Source organism: Fukomys damarensis, unplaced genomic scaffold (genome assembly GCF_012274545.1).
Source record: "Fukomys damarensis isolate Sample0158 unplaced genomic scaffold, DMR_v1.0_HiC HiC_scaffold_7, whole genome shotgun sequence".
NCBI lineage: Eukaryota > Metazoa > Chordata > Mammalia > Rodentia > Bathyergidae > Fukomys > Fukomys damarensis.
In genome coordinates, this window is record NW_022900919.1 from 40900887 (window position 1) to 40907819 (window position 6933).

The following is a 6933-nucleotide window of genomic DNA, read 5'->3' on the forward strand; positions in this document are numbered from 1 at the left end:
CCCTTTCATAAGGGGAAAAGATTCTTTTTGATTCACCCTTATAAATGGAGCATTCAGGATATTTAAACAACTCCTTAAAATGATCTCAACATAGGGCCACTCCAAAAAAAAAAAGTAGCGCCAGCCAGGGCCTGTAGTCCCAGCACTCAGGAGGCTGAGGCAGGAGGATCCCTGTGAGTTCAAGACCAGCCTGGGCTACATAGTGAGTTCCAGGTCAGTCTCAACTATACAGTGAGACCCTGTCTCAAAAACAAACAAACAAATAGAGCCATTTCTAAAAAGAGCTAATCAATCATTCAGGACTTTCAGAGTTCCAAGGAGGAAGAAGAGGAAGAGGAGGGGAAGGAGAAAGAAGAAGAGAAGGAGAAGAAAAAGGGGAAGAAGAGGAAGAAGACAAAGGAGAATTAGAAGGGGAAACTGGATGTGGTGGCGCACACCTGTAATCCTAGCGCTCAGGAGGCTGAGGCAGGAGGACCGCCATAAACTTGAGGCCAGCCTGGGCCTCACATAGTTCAAGGACAGCCTGAACTACATAGTGAGACCCTGTCTCAGATAAAAAGAAGACAATGAAGATGGAGAAAGAGGAGAAGAAAGAAGAGGAAGAGGAGGAGAAGGGAAGGGGGAGGAGAAGGAGAGGAAGAGGAAGAGGAAGGAGGGGAAGGAGAAGGGAGGAGGAGTAACTCCAGCACTCTGGGATGCAGAGGCAAGAGGATGGTGAGAGTTTGAGCCTGGCCTGGGCGACTTGCCACCTTGGAGTTGTCTGCCAAAAGGAGTAAGGTGGATGTAGCTCAGTGCATAGGCCCTGGGTTCTGTTCTCAGCATCAAAGAAAAAAACTCCTATTCACGTTGGCTACAGCTTACCAGGGAATCGGGCCTTTTGTTCCTGAACAGTCCTCTACCCAGGGTGTGGAGGATGTGACCAGGCCTGGCTTCTCCCTTCCGTCAGCTCAGGCTGTGACATCATCGCCCTCCCAGGCAGGCTGGGAGCAGTACCAGGGACTCTGACCTGACCCTGGACCCCAAGCCTACGTCACTTTGGGCTTCCAGCAGTGATCGCCTGAGAAACAAGCCTGTCTCTGGAGAGGCCAAGCCCTGCCCCATCAAACTCCACCAGAAGGCTGGGACAGGTCCTCAGGATGGTGGCCGACAAGGACAAAGGATGCTCCCTTCCAGCTCCAGCTAGAACAAGCCACAGGAGAGGTCTGCCTGGCTAGCATGGAACCACCCCCAGGGACAGCAGGGCCAGTCCTGCGGGGCCCCTAGGGGTTGCATAACAGAAAGTTGGACATGTTTGCCAGACCACAGGGTGCCTTCTCTGTTCAGACAGAACAGGGTGTGACAACTGAACTTGTGAGATGTGGACTCAGGGTGCATGTGACTCAGGCCCAGAATAATATTGCCTTGAGGCAGATTTTTTTTTTTTCAGTGCCAGGGATTGAACCCAGGGCCTTTGCACTGAGCTACATCCTAGACTTTTAAATTTTTTCTATTTTGGGCCAAGGTCTTATTAAATTTCTAATTTGTCTGAACTGAGCTGGGACTTTTCACCCTCCTACCTCAGCCTCCCCGAGCACTGGGATTGCAGGTGTTCATTATCAGGACTGGCTCAAAAACTGTTATAAATATAAGACTTTCAGAGCTAAGTTTCGGAACACTGTGTGTTAGGTGCTTTTTTGTTGCTGAGACAAAAATAACCAGTACCCAGCGTTAAAGAGGGATGGTTTATTCAGCTCACAGTTTGTAGAGGTTTCAGTCCATAATTGACTGGCTCTTAGGTGGGGTGGCGTGGCACACAGGCCTTGCAGAGGAAAACAGTTCATGGTGGGCAGAAGGGAGCAAAAGCGACAAGGGAAAGGGGGAAGGGCCCCCAACAGCGTCTTTCTGCCCCTTATATTTTATTACATAGGGTGGGCAGCATTCCCACCCTCAACCCTCAGGCCCTTGAGCCTAGCATTTCGCCAGGAATCCATTCCAGAAAAAGCCCCACCCATGACAGCGGGAGGCTTTGGGAGGACATCAAGACACAAGCTGTGGAAAATACTATCTCAGAAAAAAGAAATTCTGTCTCAGCCTCACCTCTTCTTCCCAGCTTTGCTTCTGCCGATGCCTCTAGATTATTGCATCCTGTACTTTGATCCCTGGACCCTGGGAAGTGTTAAGCTGCCTTTGGGAATATTTCAGGGCTCGGTGAGCGTGCGCAGTCCATCAGGCATCCCGGGCTCCAACACAGATGGCCCCAACACAGACCACTACGGGGCGCAGCTCAAATGTGAGGCTGTCCAACCTCCCTGAGTGAGGAACCGGGAGCGTGAAGGAGCCTTGCATGTGACTGCTTCTGGCCTGATTTCCTCTAAGGCTTCAGAAAACCTCTACATCAGCACCTGCCCATCACAGTGGTGCGAGCTGCTGAGTAACTTAGTGGCCAAACCTAATGTATCCAAGTCCTGAGAGTCAGAATAGCACCAAGGCAAAGCACTGCCTTACTTGGATGAGTCAGATTTTAATTTTTTGGTGCTTAATTTCCTCCTCTCCCTTTTTGACCTAACTTTTCCCCTCTCTTTACAGAGGTGATATCTTTCTGTGTTGCCCAGACAGGCCTGAATCCCCGGACTACAGGGATGTGCGACTGCACAAAGGTAGTCGATTTTTACTTCTTAGTTGTTTGTATGGACAAGTATTGAAAAACAACAACAATAAAAATGTAAATAAAAGTAGTCATTCCAAGCCACACTCCTAACATAGTGTTTGCATAGCTGTTTTACTTACTTCATTTCAGTTTTTTTGGCATGTGAACGTGTTTTTTGAACATAATTACACTCATATTCCACATACTATGCTGCATACCAATTTTTAAACTGGACATTAAGGACATCTCCAGGTTGTCATGCAGTTTCTATAATTTTTGCAGAAAAATAACAATAGATAAGTATAGAAATATTTAAAAATAATTAGCCCCCTTGGCTAAAACAATTCCAGACATATTCGGCTATCTGATTTTTAACAAAAGGGCCAAAAACTTACCCTGGAGGGAAGGCAGCCTCTTTAATAAATGGTGCTGTGGAAACTGCTGTCCACCTGCTGAAGGCTGAGTCTAGACCTGTATCTCTCACCATGCACTAAACTAAAATCAAAATGGGTCAGAGATCTAAATGTTAAAACAGAAGTACGGAGTCCGCAAGAAAATAAAATAGGTAAAACTCTTGAAGACATAGGAGTAGGCAAGGACTTTCTGACCTGCTGTCCCCCTGCACAGGAAATAACACCAAGAATCAGTAAATGGGATGATGTCAAGTTAAAAAACTTCTGCACCGCAAAGGAAAACAACCAGGAGCATGTAGAGGCAACCTACAGAATGGGAAAAAATTCTGCCGGCGACTCCTCAGACAGAGGACCAACGTCGGGAATCTATAAGGCACACCACTCCCGCATCAACTAAACTGCGTGCTCTGTGCTCCAGGCTGTCCCTGGACAGTATTAGGCCACCCACGTCCCTGTGACGCACACTCCTGGTTGAGCCATCTGCTCAGGACTGGAGGCCAGCACAGTCCCACTCGGTGCTGCCAGTGCTTCTGGGGCACTGGGGATGTGGTCGCTTGACTGCTGAGGACCCCTGACAGCTGACACACTGCTGCTGTCCTGCGAATGGACACAGTCAGCTCCTGGAAAGCAAGGAAAGCAAATCGAAAATTCTCTACATCTTCTGAGGGCCCTGCTGCTTTTCTTCTTTTGCCACACGTCCTCCAAAAGGAGAGAAAGAAAAAGGGAAAGGCAGAATGGAAGGAAAGAGAGAAAGGGCACTTTGTTGGGTGGGGGGAACTGAGGCCAGAGGAAACTTTCCCGAGAGACTGGACCTGCGAGTGAGAAGCGCAGAAGCACCCCCAACAGCGCCCATGGCCACAGCAGGGGCAAAGGAGCAGCTGAGCGACCTGCCCGACTGCAGCGCGATGCTTTCCCCATTGGTTAATAGTGGTGAACCAGACCCACGGCACTGGGAAGGACTCAGTGCAGCGGGTCAGATTTAGAAATGAAGATCCCACTGAGGAACAAGAACCTGTGTCTAAGGAAATTGCAAGACTTAGTACGGCCAAAGCAGAAACAGAAATATCAAATACCAAGAGTAAGCAAAAGGGAAAAGTGGATGTGACATAAATTTACTTGAAGGTCCATCAGCAGCGCAGAGGGAAGAAAGCTTTACAGTTTAGATAGGGCTGAGGATTTAGCTTAGTGAGGATGCAAACTCAGGGTCTGGAGTTCAGTCCCTGGTACTGCAAACACAAAACAAACAACAACAAAATACAGCTGCAGATAAAGAAAATGATGCCAGTCTAGCAGACCAGGAAATGAGCTCAAAGACATCTTCAGTTGTGGTTCAAACATGGTGCAGATAAAGTGGGAAAGGAAAAAGAAATATAGCACGCTGGTCAGGAAATGGAATTGAAGATGGTCCAGTGTGCCCAAAACACAACTTCATGGGATCAGACTGAAGATCTTGACTCCAGTGAAGCTTCTTCAAAGAACATCAAAGGGCCAGGGATTTAGCTCAGTGGTGCTGCTGCCTGCCTCACAAACACGAGGACCCAAGTTCAATCCCTGGTACCAAAAGAAAGAAGAAAAAAGTCAAAGAACATCGAGGATTTGCTGTTAATGTCCAGTGATGTTAGCATTGATCAGTTTTTGAGAAAAAGAGATGACTCCAACTCCATGCGTTCTCTTTTTTTTTTTTTTTGAGACAGGGTCTCACTATGTAGTTGAGACCGACCTGGAACTCACTATGTAGCCCAGGCTGATCTCGAACTCACAGTGATCCTCCTGCCTCAGCCTCCCGAGTGTTGGGATTACAGGCATGTGCCACCACACCTGCATCCATGAGTTCTGATGTCAGTGAGCAAGGCAGTGTGCAGTCGGAACCTTGGATGCCGTCAGAGGTCCTTGACTGAAGCCCTAGGCTTTCTTCAGAAGGGCAGCAGTGATCTTTCAGCCATGGCTGATGAAGTAGTGTCTGAAAACAGTCCTGCCTGGAGCGACACAGACAACAGCACAGCTGGTAGGTGAGGAAGGGAGAAGGTGAAGCTCTGTAGCTTACTCGAAGCACATTTGGGAACAGTGCTCTCAGGTGAGCACACTGGTCTGGTGGACGTCAGACACAGGGAGATGTAAGGGAGTCATTCATAAAGGCCAGGTAATTAAACAGATCGACTAACAATAGCGTGATTAGCATGGGTTTCCAAGTTTTTAAAAAATGAATGGGATTTTAAAGAAGACTTCAGTTTGTAATGAGAAGTTCTTTTTTGAAGAAATGAGACCTGGTTGCTGATATGACGACAAGAATATCAGCGATTTTTTTTTTTTTCTTTTGATTCCAGGGATCGAACTCGGGACCTTACACTTGCGAGGCAGGCAGCAGAAACACTGAGCTAAATCCCCAGCCCATACCAGCGATTTTAGTAAAACTTCTCAAACTTTCATCAGTCCTAAGCTTAAAATCCTATTACTTAAGTATCTGTTTCAGTTGATTGAAGGGAAGTGATTGGGAAGCCACACAGATCTTTCAAGCCACTGATGGAAAGTAGCGGCTGACCGGCATTGTGTATGAAGGCTTGGCGTGGACACTGCAAGTGTGTGCGTAGAGTGCCAGGGGCTCTCGTGGGAGCTGTGGGTCCAATGTAACATCCCAGTCTGCCAGGAGCTGTAGACAGAGTATCTGCGTCTGTGCGTCTCCAGACAAGTGTGAGCCTGCTGGGCTGTAAGCTTGCCTTTGGTTAAAAGTGGAATAATTAAAATATAAACAGAGAGAGAGAGAGAGAGGAAGAAAACCAAACAGCAAAACCTGCCGGCTTACTTGTGCAGAGTGAACAAAAATCCCTGCAAAACCCCTGCGAATATTTGTCGAGCCTTTACCTGCTCAGTGATCCCATCCCGCTTTCTTTTCATGCCTGGCCGAGTGACCGCGGAGGTGGAAGGGAGCCAGCTGTCACCTGCTGCACCTCTTAGCTCGCCGGAGCAGGACAGGGCTGGGGAGGGGGCAGCAAGGCAGCCCCTCCAAGCTTCTGCCCCCGTAGCACCACTCTTTGGTCATCTGTTTCCATGCTGCAAAGGCCCCGCCACTTAGTGGCTACGTGACTGGCTCTGTGTACCCAGCCGGGCAGTGCCACCGGGCTCTCTCTTGATAGTGGCAGATGTGGATGAGGGCTGCGATCCTCTGAGAACTTGATTAGGCCAAATTTAAGATGGCTCTGCTACATGAGTGGTGTTCGGCGCTAACTGCCTGTGAGAATTTAAAGGCCTACACATGGGCTTTCCCAGGTGACAGCTCGGCAGCTGGGGTCTGCAGGGAGCTCAAGAGTGCATATACTAGGATTGCCAGCGGCGAGCCGCAAGCCTGCCTAAGACTGCACCCTGGGCTGGGAATTTAGCTCAGTGGTTCCGCCTTGCAAGCGCAAGGACCCGAGTTCAATTTCCGGTACCAAAAAAAAAAAAGGACTGCACCCTGAGCTCCAGTGTCCCTTCCACTGCAGAGTCCTGAGGCAGCCGAGATTCACAGAGAGGGGGCTGGACATGAAGAGGGGAATCACAGCCTCCCCAGGCCAGGAAGGGTCTGAATGGGGGGTCACCCTCAATTCTTCCAAAGAAGGAGCAGCAGAGCCAGGCGCACACCTGTAATCCCAGCACTTGGGAGGCTGAGGCAGGAGGATCGCTGTGAGTTCGAGCACTGCAGAGTCCTGAGGCAGCCGAGATTCACAGAGAGGGGGCTGGACATGAAGAGGGGAATCACAGCCTCCCCAGGCCAGGAAGGGTCTGAATGGGGGGTCACCCTCAATTCTTCCAAAGAAGGAGCAGCAGAGCCAGGCGCACACCTGTAATCCCAGCACTTGGGAGGCTGAGGCAGGAGGATCGCTGTGAGTTCGAGACCAGCCTGGGCTACATAGTGTGTGT